The sequence below is a fragment of the Cimex lectularius genome, unplaced genomic scaffold, assembly GCF_000648675.2.
Source record: "Cimex lectularius strain Harlan isolate CLEC.00 unplaced genomic scaffold, Clec_2.1 scaffold54, whole genome shotgun sequence".
NCBI classification, from domain to species: Eukaryota; Metazoa; Arthropoda; class Insecta; order Hemiptera; family Cimicidae; genus Cimex; species Cimex lectularius.
The window spans coordinates 86,891-110,700 of NW_019392704.1; the positions used below are offsets into that span (position 1 = coordinate 86,891).

Sequence of the window (23,810 nt, forward strand, 5' to 3'; positions counted from 1 at the left end):
TCTCTCTCATCTCAATCTCTCTCTCAATCCCTCTCCCCCTCTTTCAATCTCTCACTCTCTCAATTTCAATCCCTCTCTCTCTCTCTCTCTCTCTCCCTCCCTCTCTCTCTCGCTCTCTCTCTCTCTCTTACTCTCTCGGATACTCTCTCTTTCTCAGCCTTGGATTTGACACTTTATGATGCTGACCAATATTTTCTAGAAAATATCTTTAGCTTTCTGAGCAATATGACGTCACACATTAGGATAAGGCAGAAAAGAATCTCTATTTCATAATTCTTATAATCTTTTTTATGCTATCTTCCCTATTATCTTTTATTATTTCTTTACTATAGTTTTGATCTATTTTACGCCGAGTGTATGTAATTCAATAGTGTTCTTATTCTAATTATATTATATTTTTTATGAGAAAAGAGAAAATAAAGAATAGATTATAAGGATTAAGAAACTGTCATATCCAATTTGTAAGTCCTACGATATATAATTCAACTGAATCAATTAAAAAATAATATGATTGTTCGGTAGTAAGACATCGCTGTGATTTCTAAGATTTATTAGATTTATAATATGAATATAAATAAACTATTTAACAATATTTACGAACATACTTCTAATGAAATATCGAAAAAAAGATGTAGAATTTATTTATTAAAAGAAATGGAATAACACAAGGTCTGAAAAGAACAAAAATGGGAAACTCATTAAATACTATATAAACAAAGCTCGAAGATCATTTTTTTCTTCTTCAAAATTTTCAATTTATAATAGGACCCAAATCAACACATAGACCATTTGCTGCTGAACAAAACCATATTCCAAAACGCGTTCGAATCATAAACAGGCGAGGATATGCAAACCAGGTTGTTCAAATTAAACTGTAAATTCATCTTAAACTAACAAACAAGCCAACAATGAACTGGTTGAACTTTAAATATTTAGTTTTCTTAATTAAACAATTAGCCCGAGGATCTCCGTTTCGCTTCGTCATTAAACGCAATCAAACCCCACGCCGCCGACAAAGAAGAAAAAAGAAATGGAAACACCGAAAAACTGCAACCTAACGAATACGGGAGATTAATGTTGAGCTGGGTTAAGTGGAAAAATTAATGTAGAAACACACCCGGCCTGTTCCCATGGTGAATCAGTGCAGCGACCATTAGCATTCCTACCTGGACAAAACATAAATCACATGCGACCCCCCTCTACTGTAATCAATTTGCCGTTTCGGTGATACGATTACTTCGATTTGATTCAATCTTGGAAATAATTCGGCCCCCAGTACTGCCAGGGTAGACGGTGCTATAAATAAGGGATGCGAGAAAGAAGAATTCGAAACGGGACCCAATATCATTTATAATCGACAGAAGAAACATCTCAAAATTTCTACTTCTTAAAATGGATTATTTAATTTTTTTTTTAAATTGTTAGTAATAAAATAGAAAATGAAATTAAAATGAGGTTTTAGTATTTTTTTCCTTTTATTATTGGTGCACACCTGAAATAGTTTATATAAAAAACAGATTATGTTATAAGGAAATAACAAAAATGGAGTTTTCGACTTTTGACTGTTTGATTTTCTAGTCGTTCCGTACACCTCCAGTCCGTAATTTCATAGGAAGAGAGCAGTGCAAAGTATTTTTTTTTGCAAGTCTAGAACGTATATCTAGCAATTTTTTTAGCTGCCTTGTATTTTGCTATTGCAAGTGTAGAATCAACGGTACAGTCACAAAGACTTGAAGTGATCTGCAGCAGAAAGTTAAATTTGATTCAGTTAAACATGAGGAAGTATTTTGCGTTTGAGGGTAAAGGACACATTCTTCATTTAGGAAACCGTCCTCAAGTAAGGATATGTTCTCGGAGAGATCGACCTGCGTTTGCGGAGAAGATTGCTGCGTCTTCAGCAACGTAACGGAGAGGGAAGTCTATCGTGTATATGCTAAAAAGTAACTGCTATGCTCCCTTGAAGAACACCAGGGAGGATAGAATGGATCGAATAGGTCGGGATCGGGGGAAACATAGTAAATCTCTGTCAAATCCCCATCGCCCGGAAAGGATATAATTAAACGCGTGCGCCCCCGGCATTGTACAAGTTTTGTCTCCCCAGAGAACAACAGGTAGCTAATTGTCGACTGGGAAGAAGTGGTAGTAGCAATTCCGTTAGCCGATATCTCGGCAGGGGTCTCTTCCTACCCTTGGCCTAACAGTGGGGGTTAGATCCTCCGGTTTCTAATTCTGGAAATTAACAGCTTATTCCTCTCATCATCTTGTCAACAGGTACTCGGAGGTCAAAATCTAGATCTGGGTGGTTTCTACAATTTTCAGAATGCAATTCAATGAAATTAAGCGACAACTTTATTGGCAAATAAATCGCTATAGTAGTAAACATTTTATTTAATTTCATCTCTGACAGTGGTACCATTAAAAGTAATCAAACATGTTTTATGTCATAAAGTTAGAGAATTTAAGAAAGTACACTTTTCATAAGTTAAAATAGCGTAACGGATTTATCGTCTTGCCTCTCACTGCTTGAACATTCTGCACTATTTAATTATGTTGTTTTTCTTCCAATCCCTCACTTTTTGAAACAATAAAACTTCGTTAAATACGGTGAATTTATGATATACGGTTACTAATTACAGTGTTATTATGATGACGACCGAAGCAAGTAAACTTTTAGCCTACCTTGATCTTTATTTTCCCCTTCTTTTTACCTTGTCGGTAATAACTTATTTTAAATAATAAAAGTTATGATTTTTGTAATTTAGTTTATGTCACAATCTATCTATCTTCACTGACTGTCTCACGGTATTGCCATTGATAATGTATGAAATATCATAAGTGTCCAAATAACACACGCACCAACCACTGAAGAACTGAAGTTAACCAAATTTTAAGTTCATCTCTGTAAACCTGAACTAGAATTTTTTGTCATCGCTAGCCATCTCTTTCTTAATTTTTCTTTTCTAGTCTTTTACGCGCTATAAACCTATAAATTTCTTTTCATATTTCTCGAGCCAATTATGATGTATGCTATAACGTTAAAAGACTCTACCTCATTTTTATACTATTGCTAGCCTCTTTGTACCTCAGGGTCTCGTCAATTGGGTAAAAAATAACACAAATAAACAGAAACAAAGAAACAAGATAAGAACATAATAGTCTGGTTAGCATTCATACTACCCCATAGTACACCATTCCTTGAGTCCATATAGAAAGCGTGTAAGTGTGCAACTCGATATGGGAATTGTGCTTAACATGGCAGTATTTGAGCCTCGTGTTCCGAATTCTGGAGAAACAAGGCTGTTTCATTGTATGTAATATGTGTATATTCAGAGTGTAAGTATTTATCTTGTATGTTGCGAATGTATAGTTTGAAAGGACCTATGGTGGAATATTGAGGACACTCCCATGTAAGATTTTTCATTTCTTTAATTTCATTTTTCTACTGGGGAATATTTTATTATTTTAGCACCACTGTTCAAGAATGGCTAGACAATTTTGTAAAGAACTAATTTCATAAATGGATTCTATGATTTAAAGATTCTATCATCGTCAGCAAAGATTGCTATGAATGTCTGTGTATCAAGGGTACGCAAATTTTTTCTATGTGAAACATTTAACTGGCGCTATAGTTCTATTTTATACAGACACAGCTCAATATAGTCTTTCTTTTGTATTTGTACTATTTACTCTTTTATTCTACCTCAAGTTTTCCTACGTGTCGTCCAACCACCTCACCATCGGTCACATCATTTTAGCTCCTCTGCACGAAGCATAGCGACCTCAGATTTCTTTCATTGCTGTTGGCCACTATATTCGTTTTGCCAAAGAGCTGTTAAAGCTCCATATTCTTGAGGATCCTCCAATTTCTGCGCGCATTTTCCTAGCCGAAGATATTTCTCACAAACTTCATTTCCCACTCTCATTACTCATCGTTATCTCTCTCTCTCTCTCTCTCACTCAAGTCTTCAAAGACTCATCATCGTCTTGTAAATTATGGTCTTTGCAGTTTGAACACCAAATCCCTGATTGAAGCTACTGCTTGAGCATCGTGTATACTTAAATTCTTACAACACAAGAAGTTCTTCCCATTATCTACAAATCTTCTCCTCTAGTTTCTTGAGCTCCACCAGTTCCTACTTCGTAATTTGCACTCTTTGATTAGAACTTGCGAACTCCTTACATTGCGTCAGCTATTTATATTTATTCCGTTCGAGGTTAGCTCACATTGATCTTTTTAAACATTAATTAATTATAAAGAATTTATTTGGTCAAGCGGACCACGAAACCTAATAAATGTAATAAGCAAAATGAATTATACTTCACTAAAGCTCTCCGTGGCCATTTCATTTGTCGCCGCGAATCAAATAGATTACACGACATTTGAAAAATGGCAAAAAGGAGGGAAAATTGAAAAGGTGGGATTGAGATGGGGAGTTGGTGTCCGAGCGGATCGAAGTCACAATAGCTCAAGTGGTAGAGCAGCGGCGTATCTAGCCAAAGATCGTGGGTTCGCATCCCCCTTGTGACACTGACTTTTTTATCACAATCAAAGCCTTAATTAAACATTAATTAATTGAAAAGAATTTATTTGCGGACCACGAAATCTAATAAATGTAAATGATTTGATAAGGTTCCAAACCCTTACCTGAGCACTCTCCTTCCAAATCATTTTACCAAATTTCACCATCTTTAGTGATACCTCTAGTGACTACAAACATGTAAAAATAGAATGGAGTGCAATATATTAAAATACACGTTCATTTTAAACATAAACATGAAACCTTAAGGATACTAAAGATCACTTAGGTAATATATTACTTATTAGGCTACGATCTTCAGCATTTCATATTACCTGTTGTGCATAAAAGATTTTAAAATAAAATTTAGTGGTTAAAATAAAAAATAATAAGCATAACCGTCTTTGCAAACCAGCGTTGAAAATGGTTAAAATTAAGGAGATTTAGCACCGGATAAAAACGTAAAAAATGAGTTCTTTTGGATTCGGTACTTAAATACCAAAATGTTTACGAGTTGCGAACCAGCGGGCCCTGATCTGAGAGGTTTCTCGACAGAGCTAAAGATGGAAATAAATAAATGAATTTCGAAATGATATTAAAAACTGTGAAGACGGTCGTTAGTTGACGTAAAACGATTACGCCGTTATTAATTAGGCATTTATGTAATCCTTGTGATTATTTACACTCGAAAAGTCACTCTTACAATTTAAGACGTTGTGGAACCGGTTTCACCCGGGCTTCATTGACGATATGATTCCGTGTCGGGCCGGCCTGTTGGTGTTTTTCTACCTCCTGTAAATAGCCCTTTTTAAGCTTATATGGAGTTTAATAAGGTTGTTAATTTCAAAACTGTCACCGCGATTATTTTTTAAGAGTTTATAAAACACGTTACGTTAAAGGTTCTTATAATAAAAACATTTACAATAAAAACTGACGTAGAAAAAAGTGAGATGGATATGTGGGACGGGAGTTAACGATTTTAGAGATGGCACTTATTTCCTCTCAGTTAGTTCTATTTTTTTTGTATTTATTATGTATTTTGAAATGCGACTTTTATTCGTAACAAGAAAATGTAATAATTTACACATGATAAGAGAAGTCACCAAATAGCGACACTCTCTCAGACTGAGTCAACCAATCTCTTAAGGAATCTCCTAGCTATGTCCAATTTATGGGAATTTCATGAAGATTGAAACAAGAAATCTATTGGACTGGGCGGGTGAAGGTTTATATGTTTATTGGGAGATCGTGAGATGCGGTCTGGTGTGACTTTTTTTCGTTCCAACGTTTCGATCTTTATTGAGATCATCTTCAGGGCATGGGATTTATAAGCATTGTTTGAATTTTACAAATGCATTTAGGATGTGTAAAAAAATTATGAATTTATACTATGCTAACATGTTTTTGTATAATTCAAACAATGTTTATAAATCCCTGAAGATGATCTCAATAAAGATCGAAACGTTGGCACGATAAAAAAAAATGTTTTTCTAAAACCGTCACACTAGACCACACCTCACGATCTCCGAATAATCATCGACTAACGGCCACTAAACACCACACGTTTGTATGTTTGTGGAAATTTTCGTATCACGATTTAGTAATATAAATGACAACTGGGATTCGGAGGTCATTGTAGAGTATATAGATTGAAAGGTAGAAAAGATAGTTCAATATTTTCATAATATTTTTGATTGGATGAATCGGATTTTATAGGAATATTTTTCTTGATCCCCAAACTTTGATTCTCTATGTATATATCATCTCAGGAGGGTCATGTAAATGGTGAACTTGTTAGTGAGAAGTACGTTATACCATCGCGACGGGTGGTTTCGTGATTTTCCGTAGTCCCTGGTAGAGCACAATATGTTTTCTAAGAGTAAAGGTGATACTGGTGGATGTAGTATCGTTAATTTGTATTGTACATTCGATGTTATGGCTGTGGAAGGATCGCAATTAGATAGAATGGCTCTGCCATCAGCAAAAGAACATATATTAGGGGTATTCGCGATCTTTGTGTTAACATGTTAATTCTGTTAGGTCCTGTTAGAGCGAGAAAAATGAGGACGTAGACTTGTAAGAATTTTCTAGTTACCATTGCTCAGCTAATGTTAGATGTTAGATTGAAAATGTAATCACATTGCTATCCCTTAGGGCGTAGGTATCCAACAAGGTAACCATGAATTTAATAGCTGTTTTTTGTTTACACGTATTTTTATTCTTAAATATGCATTAATTAAATCAGGCCAATACATTTATTTTGTTAATTTCTGACCTGTCCTTATACTCTCATTGATAATAGATACATACTCTATCCTATAAAGTTGTAGGCAGTTAGATACATCCCCTATCCTATAGAGCTGGAGGCTGTTAGACATTAGGATACAAGTTAGGTATGTAATTGATATTATAATTTAACACAATAGAAAATCAAAACAAACAACAACATGCCTTCAAGAGCTGTTATAGCTTTATTTTTGGTTCGCCCACACAAGATGTTAGGTCGAAAACATTGCTATCCGTTAGGACGTAAGTAATCAACATGGCACCCATAAAGTTAACAGCTTTTTTTGTTTACACGTATTTTTATTCTTAAAAACGCATTATTAAATCAGACCAATAGATTTCTTTTGTTAATTTATGACCTATCCTTATACTCTCATATGTAACAAATACATCCTCTATCGTATAAAGTTGTAGGCTGTTAGGATACAAGTTAGGAATGTCGGCACGAATTGAAGCGAGTCATTTGATTTTTTGACTTTTCGATGCATAGATAGCATTTCGAATGAAAGAATTGATTAATTTTCCTTTTTTATGAACTTCTGGCATTACAATTTAACAGTAAACAAAACCAAAACAAGCCTCCAAGGACTTTTATAGTTTTATTTATGGGTCTACCAATCGCCACATGCAGCATTGCCGAAAAATTAACGTTTAACATGCTAAGAAAAGAAAGGGACGTTCACGATCTTACTGGACATTTCTCTATAGAGTTAACACTAGTTAACATCTTACAAACATCGTGAATATCCTTATTATTACTAGCTGTCAACACGAATTCGACCACGCGGGACTCTCTTTTAACGTACCTTTCTAATGCGATGCAAAATGTTATTGGGTTGTCCGGAAAATAATGCAGGATTTTAAGTTTTCATTAAAAAAAATCTATATAAAATATTCTGTTTACGTTTACAGGATTACTCATTTGTATGAATGTCAACACTTATTAATCCTCTTCCAAATGATATTGTTTGTTTACCTCTGTAGCATTCCGCTACTTGGAAATAATTCAGTCATCCTTATAATGTCAAAGCGAGAATTTCGTACGATTTTCTTTTACAAGTTTAAACTCGGCCGAAGCGGAGCCCAAACGGCTAGAAACATTAACCAAGTCTGGGGCGAGGGTTGTGTTAATGAGTGCACTGTGCAAAGGTGGTTTAAAAAATTTCGGGAGGGAGATTTCAGCCTTGAAGATGAAGAAGGTCGTGGAAGGCCTTCCTCTCTTAATGATGATGTTCTGCGATCAGTGGTGGAAGAAAACCCCAAAACAACTGTTCGAGAACTTGCAGAGCAACTCAAAGTCAGTAAAACGACCGTCGCTGACCACCTCAAGGCGATTGGAAAAGTGAAAAAACTCGAAAATTGGGTTCCACACTCATTAAACGATCGCCAAAAAAATCAGCGCTTTGATGTTTGTGCATCACTTCTTTGTCGAAACAAAAATGACCCATTTCTGGCCAGAATTGTTACATGTGACGAAAAGTGGATTCTCTACGATAACACTAGACGTTCTGGACAGTGGCTCGACAAAGGAGAAGCTCCAATACATTTTCCAAAGCCCCCAACTCATCAAAAAAAGGTAATGGTTACGGTATGGTGGGCTTCATTTGGTTTAATACACTACAGCTTCTTAAATCCTGGCGAAACCATCAATGCTGAATCATACTGTAACCAAATTAATACCATGCATCAGAAATTGGCAGTAATGAAGCCCTCTTTGGTCAATCGGAAAGGGCCCATTTTGTTGCATGACAACGCTCGACCACATGTGTCACGTGTAACGTCACAAAAATTATTGGAGCTTGGCTATGAAACTTTGCCTCACCCACCCTACTCTCCGGACCTCTCGCCTACTGACTACCATTTTTTTAGACACCTGGACCACTACTTACAACACATAATATTCAAAAATCAAACGGAACTGGAAAATGCATTTATTGACTTTATCAATTCTAAAAATTCTGAATTCTACTCAGACGGAATTAATAAGTTACCAACACGTTGGGAGAAATGTATTGAGAGTATGGGAAATTATTTTGATTAAAGAACATTGCTTTAAAGTAACTAGTTTCTTTTTTTTTGTTTAATACCAAAATCCTGCATTATTTTCCGGACAACCCAATAGTATGGCTTTCTAATTTTATGCCTCGTTTCTCAAATTCTTCTCTTCTTCAGTTCACTTACGTCTATTCATAGTAAAAAGTCTATATGATCCTCTTAGGGATGGAATTCCAAAAAATCCTTTCTTAGTGACTGTCCATAGGAATGCACTGTCGAAATGGCAGCCCTTTAGATCCAGCGGTTTGGTCTGTGCGTTGTCTGCCAGCCAGTCACGGAACTGTTTCATGCATACAGAAGAAAAGGATGGAATTTCAAAAAATCCTATCTTAGCGGCTATCCATGTCATTATAGAAATGCACTGTTAAAATGTCAGCCCTTTAAATCCAGCGGTTTGGTCTGTGCGTTGTCAGAGATCAGGGAGAACAGGTATGCCAGTGTATTGTGAATAGGAACCTTCCCAAGATACAGCCCTGGGGCCTCCTTCAATGAAAATATAAAAGAAATGGAAGTCCCCTTAATGATGCGGTAGTACTCGTCGTATAGGATTCAGATAGGATTTAAATATTAAAAGTTATCTTCTTGTAAGTATCTCAACCAATACCTTACGTTAAAGATTAATTAATTGAAAGAACTTATTTGGTCAATCGGACCACGAAATCTAATGGATTAAAAGTTATGTTGAAGTCAGAGAGCTTATTAGCTTCCAAGCAAACAAATTGCCTTACCAAATCACACGCTTGAGCAAAATCGATAAAGACCTCCGAGCAATACTTTTTTGTTTCAAAGAGGATGGTAGTATCCACAATGCGATGTATTTAACAACACCTTGAGTGGATAGTAGAGTGAAGCCGGAAAAGAAGCTGGTGGAAAGGGCAGGATAATAGCTGTTTTAGATATGTATATATTGATATCAATATATACATATTTTTTCAGATGGTCTCGTTACTTTTTAGTAGTCGTTACACTTTTTTCTTAATCCATTTACTTTTTAGTGGTCAATTAACCAAGTTACTTCTTTCATTTAATTAATTATTTTTGTGTAAGGTCTTGATTGAGATAAAAAAGTCAGCGTCGCGAGTGGGATTCTAACCCACGACCTTCGGCTAAATACGCCGCTGCTCTACCACTTCGATCCACTCAGACACCAACTCCCCATCTCAACCTATTATAAGTATTAAAGATAGCACATTGTAGATTTCGCTAGTAGTTAATGACGTTCTTCAAGGAACAAATATATGAAAGACCTTTGCAATATGGTGTAAGGTGGAAGTCAGGATAGCTCAAGTGGTAGAGCAGTGGCATATTTAGCCGAAGGTCGTGGGTTCGAAGCCCGCTGGAGTCGCTGACTTTTTATTCTTAATACTGCTTGGGTGGAAAAATAAGCCAGCTTTTGCTGTTTTATGTTATTTTATCGGGGAAACAAGGCAATTCTTATTCCGCTTATCTGTTAGAGATACGAATAATCTTTTGTTAACTATGTTTGGGAAAAACTTCGTTAAGAAACATAAATTTAACAGACGAATTTTTTAGAAGAATAAATCTCGCAAAACTGAATAAATTGACAACTTCTGAATTTGGCTAAGAGTTTATTTAGTCGCGGCAGTTTTTGCCGTACGACCTCGGCTCGAATGTCGAAAAAATATTGCGCTCGCAATGGCAACGACACTTGCTCTGTACTACGTAGCCCGATATGTTTTTCGAAACCATTTTACGTATTATAACGAAGAAAAAATCGTCGTTTTAAAAATACTTGCGTGTAAATAAGTACTTTTATATTTAACAGATTTATCTACTCTACGAATGGGGGTCATCTTCTTATCTAAGGCTAATGTTTGTCTAGACTTGCTTTTGTTCAATTGGCATTTATTTGTTTTCCTTGCAGTTTCCGTTTGTATTGTTTAACGTGTTTTGATTATTATTGTTTATTTTTGTACATTCATTGAGGCTTTGCGGCTGCAATGAAAAAATTGTTTCCCGCTCGAAGCAAAATTAGTCAATAATTTAAACGTGTGACATATTAATTACACATAAAAAACGACGTGTTGGGCCAATTTCGAGATAATTGCGTTGAGATAACAAGAAGAAAAATTAAAATCTTTATGTGTGGATGTGGGCAGGAGAGACATAAAAGGGCCTTTCTTGCCACAGCCCCATACCTGGGTTTCTTTCTGCTCAATAATTATTTCAACCAATACAAATATTGGTACGCTGTAAAATTCAAAATCCATCATCTAGAGTGAGTTTACTCCATGAAAGAAACTTCTAACAAAGATTGAATAATAGAGCGAGAAAAGCGGATCAGGATGATCAGAAGCGTTTGAATTTTATTGAAGATTTCTTGCATATATAGAGCAATAAAAAATTATAATTAACTGCTGAAAAGTTCATTTTTAAATTTTCAATCTATTATGACAATACAATCTATTGCTGGAAGTATATTTTCATTTTCGGTAATGAATGAAATTAGCTGTTATCCCAATTTTCTATTAGTTTTATCATTTCGTGCTTCATTTTTTTTAAAATATAAAGACTATAAAGAAATTATGTTTATTCATTTTCGCGCTTCTGGTTTTTACTATTCTAAAAAGTATTAATATTTTTTTAAATAATATCTTATCTTTTTTTGTTGATTCTTATCACAAAATTTAAGTTCATGTAAGTGGTGTTTTCTGTAACAATCAGATCAATTAAATTCATTTTACTACGTTACACGTTTACTAAATTCTCTGAAAATATGTCATTGTGCCAGAAATTGGAAGGTGTCTCTCGTATTGATTGAAAATAAGCGATAAAAATTTAAATTCAGATTCTTCCCTTCCAACTCTGAAATTCAAGTTTAGAACTCGAGTCATAATTTCAAAGACTATTTATACATCAAAATTTATTATCACCACTTACCTGCATATTTAAATTACAATATCATTTCACTTGTGCCAAATTCGAGATAAACAGTTTTCGGGTTGTGACAGCACGTTTTGAGAAAACTGAAAATGCACCCGCATAGTGTAAAATGTACAATGGTTCTGCTCTTGTTTCAAGGTATGAAACATATTTTGGACTATTGTACAGAAAGACAGGAAATATTTTAATAATTAGACCAAGTACACAACTTCTAAGTTGCCCAAGTACATAACTTCTCCAACTAGAGATGCGGAGGATTCATAAATCTTAGGCTACATAAGCACTATTACCACTAGTACTAAGTATTAAAAATTTTGTATTTGATACTAATTGGAATATTATATTTCTCTTCGACATGAAAAAACGTTTTATTCTGAATCGTTAATACAAAATATATTTCAAGGCATTTTTGATTGACTTTTTTTAATATATTAGGTTTCGTGGTCCGATTGACCAAATGAATTCTTTTCAATTAATTAAGGCTTTGGTTGAAATAAAAAAGTCAGTGTCATGAGCGGGATTCGAACCCACGACCGTCGGCTATATATGCCGCTGCTCTACCACTTGAGCTATCGTGACTTCGATCTACTCGGACATTAATTTCCCATCTCAGTCCCATTTTTCGAATTTTCCTTCCTTTTTGCCATTTTTTAAACTGTTGTTTTAATATTTAAGTTAGACAAGGTAAGAAACGTCTGCCAACCCACACATTCTAATTGACAGAAAAAAAATTTATATATACTAGATGAATTTGTTGGTTGCTGTTCAAATCACAATGTTTTCAAAATGAAGCGATAACGTAGAAAGTTACAGGTCGATGTTCCAAGATATGATGGATCATAAATATTTTAAAGGATACGGAGTTAAATCATTTCAATAGGATGAAAAAGCCCGGGATTGATTTTATCTTTGTCGCCCCTTTGATGTGGTAAGTCCGTCGTAAAACGAAGTCCAATGATTTTAAACATAAAGGTATCTTTTTGAACGTTTAATAATTACATTAATGGAATCGTCTTCCAGTGTGCGGCCTGTGCAAATAAATACGCGGCCCTTTTGACCCGGTCATATATTCCCTGAATGTAAAAGTAACGGCGAGATGTCAATGAGTGTTTCCAACGGGGTCGAAGCGTGCAGGTGGTCGCTCAGACGGACAGGATGCAAGGATCATTACAGTAAGTCTCCGTATGTCTCCTCAACACTTTAACGTCCCACACGTCTTGTCTTTTGTCACACAAATCCCGTACACGTGATTTTGCAAAAGCCTTCAGCCCTAAAATCCTAAACTCGTCAAAGGGGAAGCTTTAAAATATAATCCTGGCGATGCATCGTTGATCAACACCAACTTGAGCCTAGCGACTTAAGCATATCCGCAAAAACTCACGATTTTTAAGGTTCACTATTAATATACTAAAAAAAAGCCTTTTAAACAACAGAAAGAAACGAGAAGGCATTTTTGAAGAAGTAGCAAAGGAACGAACATGTACATTTGAACACGAACCGAATTTTAGTCTATTTCTTACAAAACTATATTTCCATTGAAGATGTTTCTTCTTCTATAAAGAATAAATACTAAATTCTTAAAGAATAAATACTAGAGAATTACAAAAATAAAACTATTATTTTGCTGTTCCAAAATATAAATCATCAAGGTTCGAGAAATTTGACATGGCTCCACATAAGAAATATATAATATTCTCTAAGTTATAAAAGAGGAAGAGAAAAACTTTTATTCATACAAAAGTGTGCATTTTGGCACCCAAAACATTAAAAACCTATAGCAAATATAAATAGTAAAACGGAAAGATGAACAGCGAGAAATTAATGGAGAAGATGAAGTGGCAAACGACATATAGAATATCCGAAAAAGTTTTTTGTCCACTAGTGATCATATTCTCACTGCCCTAAATTGTCTGTAAGATGTGTTTTAGCATCATTGATACATCTTTGATTTTGGGATTATATTATTATTTTTGTTACTTAGAGATCGTGGGGCCTGGTGTGATGTACGTTTAGAAAAACATTTTCTTTATAGTGCCAACGTTTCGATCTTTATTGAGATCATCTTCAGGGCCTGGGATTTATAAAAATTGTTTAAATATACAAATGAATCCATTACAGTTCGTGATCCGATTGACCAATTAACATTTTTTCATTGATTAATATTTATGAAAGGTCTTGGTCGAGATAAAAAAGTCAGTGTCACGAGTGGGATTCGAACCCACGATCTTCGGCTAAATACGCCGCTGCTCTACCACTTGCTATCGTGACTTCGATCCGCTTGGACACTAAATTCCCATCTCAACCTCATGACATTGACTTTTTTTATCTCGACCAATACCTTTCATAAAAAATTATACAAATGAATTTATTCAATGATGTACACAACAAAGAAATTTTAGGTTTGATTGATTTATTTATTTAGGTTTAAGTATTTGTCCACAGAAAACACACTTTGAGTGAGAACAATATTTTGAATAAACCTAAAATTTCTAAATTGAGTACAACATTGTATAAATCCGTTTGTATAATTTAAACAATCTTTATAAATCCCAGGCGTTGATGATGATCTCAATGAAGATCGAAACGTTGGCACGATAAAGAAAATGTTTTTCTGAAACCTACATCACACCAGACCGCATCTCACGATCTCTAAATAATCATTAATTAACGGTCACTAAATACTACACATTATATTTATTATTTAAATGATCCTGTTTGGAAATCCTTAGAATCCAATGTTTTTTTTGAGTCACTGAAAAAATATTTTTAAAAATTGTTGAATTCGTGAGGAGCGGTCAATAATGAGGCAGGTTAGAAAAATAATTTTCAAGTAATTCCGTTGGGGGCCGTGGGCTTTTTTCATATTATTCTCAATTAAAAAGTGATATGTACTTATCTTATTCTTATTATTATCATACTGTGGCAAAGAAGAGTCGGACACCCAGTCACTCAGCCACTGCGGTCCTCATGTTTGGAATATAACCCAGAAGGATCTTTTTAATTCAAAATTCCGAAAAACTGAACCTCGGCTTTTGTGCAAAATTTGAAGCCTCGGAAGTTTGATTCGTAATAAATCATTGTTTAAATGGTCTATACTGAAACCCCGAACTAATAAAGGTCACAAAAAGCATTGAAATGTCATCTTGTGGTTCTTAATGATTAATTTATTAAAAATTTATGGAAAAACGAACTTTTTTGCAAGCTTTCTCCTATCTAGGTCGGCTTATTCTCGCTTGCTTGGTCGTTGTGACGCTATCCGGATCTTGTCATGAGTTTGTGTGTTATTTTTTGCGGTTTTACACTACAGATTAAGAAAGTAGATCAGGTTTGTACAATAATTTTACCAAGTTACATTTTAAAAAATTATAGAATTTTTTCTAGATTCTTAATTGTCTAAAAGAACAATATTGTTTGTCTGACACTGTTTTGCATTTCATCATCTTAAATTGGTTCGAGGATTATTTGTTGTTGTGCAGTACAATTTAATCAAATTTCATACATTTGGTCTTTTTATGAGATTATTAGATATAAAGAACACTATTGTTTAGTGCGCCCTTTCTCAAATGTCTTGTCTGTCAGACGCTATTAGGTTTTTTCCTTTGCTGTGGTATGTTTGTTTTTTTGGATTTCACAACGTTTTGGAAGATTCAAGTTGGTTATACAATTGGATGAAATTTCTATCAAAATATATGGCTTTAAGTTTGATTTTCTTAATTTTTTAAAAACTATTTTTTTAATACCCTCTCACTTCGTTTGTATTTGTCTTGAAATAGCATCACTGAATACATATTTACATATTGTAATGGAAGGGGCCACGAAATCCTTAGAGGAGAAGTTAAACGAGATAACATAAATTTGACTATAAACTAGGCCCGGGTAGGTGACGTCAAAAATAAGAGTTCGAAAGCGCGCTGATTTATAGTGTTGTGAGTTGTTTGACTGACGTCCCCTCAATATAACTGTCCACTTAGGGTGTTTCCGAGCATAGTCAATATTGTGAGTGTTATATTGCCCATTACGGACTTTTTCCCCGAAGGAGTCGGCCCATTCCTCCGGCATAATCGTACACACCTTATCAACGCCTTGCTATAATAACCATTTGGACCTGTAACAATTTGTACCAGTGATTGCTGGGAGGGAAATAGATCAAACTACACGTAACTAACCGTTATGAGCTGATAACAAATTGAATTAGAAAATATTTTACCTCAAATCATTTAGACTTCTTTAAAGGTAATTCTAACAATTGTTAGATAAATTTAAAAATATAAAACATTAAACCATTAACTAACTAAATATAGAAATTATTTAACCCCCTAAAATTTAATGTACCTAAACAAGAACTATGCATTTCAAAATTAGATAAAAAATGTCTACATGTACTATTGGAGAGCTGATAGATAATAAATTGAGTTAATGATCAGTTAATGATTGAACAAGGTTTTAACATCCTCTTATGACACGAGCAAGAGATAGAGGAGGAGTGAGAAAGAAAGTGGGGGAGAGAGAAAGAGAGATAGATAAGTAAAGTGTAGATGGATGGAGAGAGAGAGAGAGAGAGAGAGATGGATAGAGTGAAAGAGAGAGAGAGAGAGAGAGAGAGAGAGAGAGAAAGTAAGAGAGGGACGGATAGAGAAGAGAGATAAATAAATAAACAGTAAATAGACAGATATATAGATAGAGATAGATAGATAGATAAAGAGTGGGATAAAGAAAGAGAGATAAATAGATAAAGAGTAGATAGGTAGAAAGAGAGAGAGAGAGATATAAATAGATAATGAGTAAATAGATAGATAGAATGGTAGATGGATAGATGGATAGATATATACATAAATAGATAAAGAGTAGATAGGTAGAGAGAGAGAGAAAGAGAGAGAGAGAGAGAGAGAGAGAGAGAGAGAAATAGATAAAAAGTAAATAGATAGATAGATTGGTAGATAGATAGATAGACTGAGAGAGAGAGAGTGTGAGAGAGAGGGAGAGAGAGAGAGGGGGAGAGAGAGAGTGAGAGAGAGGGAGAGAGAGAGATAGACAGACAGACAGAGGAATACAGAAAGAGAGATACATAGATAATTAGTAGATAAATAGATAGATAGCGATAGATAGATAGGTAGATTGAGAGGGAGAAAGATAAATAGAGAAAGAGAGATAAATAGATAAAGAGTAGATAGATAGATAGAGAGAGAGAGAGAGTGAGTGAGAGGAAGGGAGGGATAGAGGAAGAGAGATAAATATATAAACCGTAGATAGGAAGGATAGAGATAGAGAGAGAGAGAGATAATTAATAAATGAATAAAGGCTGTGGTCATCTACCATGAGCGCGTAAATCTCTATGTTCAAAATCGAGACGAAGGGAAAGAAGAACTTAAAGAGAAAAAGTGAGACAGAGAGCGAGAGAGAAGAGAGAGTTAAAAATGAATGAGGAAAAGAGAAAAAAGATACATTATCAGTTAATTTAACATAAAAGATTTGATCCCTATGAACGAGATCACCACTAGTAGAAGCAAAAAGGGAATGAGACAAAGTTATTATATTTAAATAGCCATTTAAAAAATGAATGATGAAAAGAAAAAAAAGATGGAAAGAATGTGTGTGTGTGTGTGTGTGTGTGTGTGTGTGTGTGTGTGTGTGTGTGTGTGAGAGAGAGAGAGAGAGAGAGAGAGAGAGAGAGAGAGAGAGAGAGAGTGGGAGTGAGAGAAAGGGTTTATGTTGACAAAAATAATTTGATAGGGCCCAATTTAATAGATAGGTATGAACGATTTGTTATTTTTTGGGCAACGTAAAAAACACTGCTAATGATAAGGGGTCATGAATAAAATCATAACTCCTCCTCATAAACACGCCAAATTATATAAATCTAGTAATCGTTCTACTAAACTTTAAAATATAACACTATATAAGTTTACTTATGGTAAATGTAGATATTTTTTTATAAATCATTGTTTTATACAATTTTTTATTATTGCATGTTTTCAATCAGGGCCTTGGTTTAATACTGTATCTGCATGGAAAAAGTAAAAAATCAATCTAATAGGAATGGTAGTGTGTAACGCGTTGGACGTTGCAAAGAACGTTAAGGAATAATATCATTTTCTTAGATGGCATTAAATTTAATATATTTTGGGTGTACGAATAAATTAGTTTATTCGATACACAGAATATTTAGTTGAGTGTTCCAACAAAAGAAGGTTCAACCAAATATTACCCCCTGGGCACTCTCAACACGACACGCAAGAATGGCACAATTACACATAAGACAAACACTTTGAGCCCTGAAGATGATCTCAAAAAAGATAGAAACGTTGGCACGATAAAGAAAATGTTTTTCTGAAACCTACATCACACCAGACCGCATCTCACGATTTCTGAATAATTTCTTTTCTAAAAAGTTTGCCTGCCCCTGGACTAAGATTATAAATAACTCCATTATATTTAGTGGTCTATTTAACAAATTACTTCTTTCAATTAATTAATCTTTTTATGTAAGGTTTTAGTTGAAATAAAAAAGTCAGTGCCATGAGCGGGAATCGAACCCACGACCTCCGGTTAAATACGCCGCTGCTCTAACTACTTGTGAGCTATCGTGACTTCGACCACTCAGACACCAACTTTATATCTCAACTTACAACCTTTTGAATTTTCCCTCCTTGTTGCCATTTTTCAAATGTCGTGTAATCAGAATTCGATTCTGGGCTACATATGAATTAGGCACGGGGAGCAGTTAGTGAATTTATACTTCGTTTTATTCATTAAATCGTTAACCGTTATATTTAGTGGTCTATTTAACCAAATTACTTCTTTCGAGTAATTAATCTTTTTATGTTAGGTTTTGGTTGAAATGAAATGAATTATGAATAACGCTATGAAATAATATTGTTTAAAAATTGTTTCTATTACATCGCCAATATTGAAATTCATAGATAATTATAGATTAATTGAATATAATAATTTCGAGAATTTTATAGTCGTTTAATTCCACCTAATGTTCTTTTAAATATTTAATGCGAAAAATCATAAAGCGATCTAATTCTTTTCCTGCAAACCCAATTGCTATTTGGTCAAAAATATTTCTTTATGTAATATATAAAGCATGCTTTACGAGTTTAAACCATTAAATTTATCAATTTCATTCGGTTCAATGAAAAATAACAATAATAATCGGCATTCCTCCTACATCCTATCCACGCGTTAATTTTAAATCTCCAATCCGGCATGGCTCCTGCCCCGAGCCGAGACGAACCCACCAAATAAAGTAAGTAAGGCGCCGGTGGAACACGCAGGAAAATTTAATAGTAAAAACCGGTCGAGCGAAATGGCTCCACATCACCTGCAAAATGTGTTAAGGAAACCAGAAGTTAAAATGTAAAATTTGCATGCAAATCGTTGATGGCCTGCGCTTTACAAGAGCAAGTGCAATAACCCTAATCGCTTTAGGACAGTAAACGACGCTGAAATTTAAAAAAACAAAAAGTTATTATTGCATGTCTATGTGAAACAAAAACAGTGTACTCATGGATGATAAATATGCGATCATTTATATTGTAGGATAATTTTTTATTTCAGCCATCGTCCATGTCAAAATCACTTAAATTGAAATAAGTTTTTCATGTCAACGATGTTTTTTTTTACAAATACATTTTCTCCCCTTCTAAATTATGTAATTGATTAACTAAACAGCGGTGTAATTCAAGTATTCGGTGACAGTAGGTCAAGGCAAAGGAATTAAGTCAAAACTTCAAAGCACTGACCTTAGCTGCCTTAACTCCTTTTTAATGTTAATTATTCGTACTGCACGAGCCGAATCGTTTTAGTTGATTGGTTGTTGAGCAAGAGATCACAACAATGTTAGTTGTATACAGACAAATATTTCAAATTTGTGTTGTTATAAAAATGCAATACAAGAAAGCTTTACGTTCTACCCAAACCACGAAAATACACAAAAAAGGTAAAAATCATAGCAATTTATAAATATTTATTTTCAAAACTATCGATTTATGATGATTGATAATTCTGGAAGTGAGATTTCAGTTTCGTATCATTTACATTTCTTAAAATTCATAAGATCATTACGCCCTAATTTATTTATAAATCCGTAAAATATATTAACCTAATGCAATATTACTTGATTTAAAATATTTGAGAAATACGAAGTATAATCATGAGTAAGTATTTATATTGTAAATTCGCTAGAATGAATGTATTTATTAGCGTGAGTGTGGTGTTTAGTGACCGTTAGTTAATTATTATTCGGAGAACGTGTGATGGGGTCTGGTGTGGCGTCGGTTTTATAAATACATTTTCTTTATCGTGCCAACGTTTCGATCTTTATTGAGATCATCTTCAGGGACTGGAATTTATAAACATTGTTTAAATTTTACGAATACATGTAGGATGTGAGAAAAAAAGTGAATTTATACAATGCTAGCAAATTTTATATTCAATCAAAGTATCTGTACTCTCTGAAAGTGGTTTTTTTCTGCCTAATTGTGTTATTCAATGTGTCATTCCAGGACCTAAAGATGATCTCAGTAAAGATCGAAACGTTTACACAATAAAGAAAATTAATTCACTACTTTCGTGGTCCGCTTGACCAATTAATTCATGACAATTAATTAAGGTTTTTAGTTGAGATGAAAAAAAGTTAATGGCACGAGAGGATAAAGAAAATGTTCTAAAACCTACGTCACACCAGACCGCATCTTACGATCTCCGAATAAGTATTTATTAGCGTGAACGATTGTGTTTGTGATGTCATAACGAGATTCACGAGTACACAAACACACTAAAGTAGTATAATTTATTCCATTTGTTTTAATACTTGGGGACTACGTTAGTGATCGTAAAAGTGATTAAAACGTCAAAAATTATGGTTTTATTTACATATTGATAAAACTTTATGAAAATTTTGCGCCCGGTGGAGCTTTCCATCGATGCATTAAAATAATTCAAAAATTTGAGTGAAATTTTGGAAATAAAAACCTTCCAGATCAGACATGACACTTCAACGTCTCCCATACAAGAGGAACGCTGGTAAATAGGGAGAACTGCGATTGTGTTACGAAGAAAGTAAAAAAGATAAAGCATAAGAAGAAGAATTTCTTTCAAGAAAAAAAAGAAAAATAAGAAGTTGATTTTAATTATTGTATCGTTACATCCATATATTATTACATTATAAAAAAATTATTATGTACCAAAGGAAATAAAAAGCCGTATTTATTTATATTTGCTTTGTGATAGGGGTTAGTTACTAGCGAATTAACAAAACCCTTATGACCACCCAATTGTCTGAATTATTTATTTGCGTGAGTGGTTAAGTGTATATGGACACGGTCTGTGTGGAATATGGAGATTATCTACAGAACTGTCGAACTAATTCGGTTAACTTAGGATAGAGAATGTGTGATTTTTAATCTCTGTAAATGTATTTATTGATGTCAATGAAAGAAGAATAGTTTTGTGGGTAGGGTTTCAGCAGTAGTATACCGAAAACTCTCGAATCCGCCAAACTTCGACTAGGTAATTGTTTTAATGGTATGAATGTGTTTTTCAATTGACTTGGCGTTTCAATGATGTGTAGAAGGATAAAATAATAAATATAGAGGTAATAAAGAGAAAGCAGATAGACAAAACGTGAGGAGCCGGCAATGACCCTAGAAACTATCTGACCGGGGGAAATAATAATAATAATAATTAGAAGAAAGTCGTCTTCATCTCGTCATCACTTTCAGAGAGTATCATACCACGTATCTACTACTTTTGAACCTTAGGTGTAAATAAATTAGATGATATTAGCCATTAATATATAATGAAGTATTCAAAAGTCAAGGAAAATATCAGTTTGACACATATTTACCTTATGAGTGCAAAGTTCTTTTTTATTTTCCAAGGATTATATTTTTTTTGTTTTTTCATTATGGTGTTTTATACATTAAAGTCTCTTTACAACACGTAACTTTCCATCGCCTTTTACAGAGGGTAACCAGCCTGTTACCTATTTTAGAAATACCGGTCTTAAAAGGGGAGGTATTGACAAACGACGCAGACTCGGCCAATAACGGCAAAATGGAACATTGGTAAACAAGAGAAAGGGGGAAGATTTGTTGAGAAGGGCCCGGCCGTGGAAGTAGAAGGAGCGGGTTTTGAGTTATACCCGGGCATAACTTGAGGGATATGCTCACCTCTGCCTCCGCGGTTGGAGAAGCCGAGGAGACATTAAAATGAGAGATGGTCCGTTGCGAGGAGGACGTTAAATCAGCTGGGACATTATACCAGGACCATAACCATAATCGTTAATTGGGTGGAGGGCTGGTGTGCTTATTGGCATGTGAATGCAGAAGTGGGCAGACTCTCGCCGCACAACGCTACTGGTACCTAACTTAATACCTCTTTTATACGCGTAAGCATGTTTAGAGGCTATTAATTAACTTTTTTTATTATTAGTCCAAGTGACCTTTCCTCAGGGGGAAAATCTATTGGTTCATTGGTGCAATTCAACAACTCTAGGAAATTGTATCATTTAAGTCTTGCTTGAGCAAAACAAATAACTATAAATAAATTTCTAAAAAATATCAAGATGATTATAATATATCAATCGATTTCAGTAGATATTCATATTTTTTAATCTTTTAAATCAATAAAAATAGTTTCAAAGTTTTTTATGAAACGGTTAAATTTCTCGACAGCTTTTGCTTTCTTTCCAATTGGCTGTAACCCCGATTTTTTAATACAATTATAACATTAGGAATTAAATCAAGATCACATCAAGATACGCGATGAACAAAAAATATCAATGAAAGTAGTCTTGACCCAAAGATGCTATGTATATTCAGTACTCATTAATGAGATTTAAATAGTAATCCTTTACTTATAAACCGCTTAATGAAAACGAAATAGAATGAATGTGAACTACTTAATGCAGCTATCAAGAAAAAGCAGCTTGCACTTGTGATTTGTGAATGGAGAATACAAATGGAATTGCAAGACCTCTGTGATAAAGCAAGGTCTCACATATCATCGATGACGCTGCAAAAATTGTGAAACTTGGACTTGGATGTGCTACCTCATCCGCGTTTGCCGAACATCGGACCCTCAGATTATTCTTTTATAGCCGAAAAGTTTCGTACATTTTCAAAATGCAGTTTTTGGGAGGAAGGTGGAAATAGCCAGTGAGATGGCTGTTTTAAATTATATTATTCCGTTTTCCAAACAACAAATCTTTTCTCTTCACGTCTTTATTGAGAAACCTGAAGAGTTTATGAGTGAGAGGGTAGTTTCTGATCATGATATATTTTACTTAATTTAAACAATTTTTATTTTATTTTAAATCACTCTATGTACACAATTGTTCACATTTAGTTGGGTTGGTGTTTACCATATGAAAAACAAACCAAAACCATAATCATTAATGACATATTATGTATGAACTGCCAGATTTTTTGTAAATATTTAACATAGTCCTAGTTGTTTGACTTTTTATGTGTTTATTTTTTTCATAATAAAGTAAATCAATGTTGACGCTTATTCTATAATTAACATTCATAACTTATAAGTCATAACTTTATTTAATTATTTTTTATTTTACGAAAAATAACAAGTACAAAAATTTTGGTCAAGAAGATTTGTATCTCTTAACATATTCGTCAATTCTTGACTTTTTAAATATTTTTCTTCATCCGTATTTTTTTGTTTCAGATTTCGTCCCAAAAGAAAAATAAGGGCTTGGCTGGAAAAACTTCAGCGTTCGTTTCCTTTTCGTCGATTGTGAAGTTATGAATTTAGATAAGAAAAATATATTAAAATACAAATATATATCGTATTTTGCAGTATTTTTTATGACTCTTAATTTTTCCTAAGAAATAATCTATCTTATATATAAAGTGTTATTTTTAGATACGACGAATTATGAAAATGACTTTAAAGTATGAACAAAATAATCGATTATTTATTTTTTTATCTATTAATTAATTGTAAACATAAATAATGCCCTTGTCTTAAAGCTGATGTATTTGGAATGAGCTTTAGTGTGCTATTAAAATTTACACATATAAT

The 23,810-nt window shown here is 34.0% G+C and overlaps 1 long non-coding RNA gene across 1 annotated transcript in view; it reads left to right on the plus strand.

Annotated features, from left to right (window-relative positions):
• Nucleotides 1-23,555, plus strand: part of LOC112126680 — a 102,882-nt gene extending 79,327 nt beyond the window's left edge. The window contains exon 4 of the long non-coding RNA XR_002910137.1: nt 23,454-23,555. This is a non-coding gene — a long non-coding RNA (uncharacterized LOC112126680). The remainder of the gene's footprint in view (nt 1-23,453) is intronic.
• The last annotated feature ends 255 nt before the right edge of the window (nt 23,556-23,810 follow it).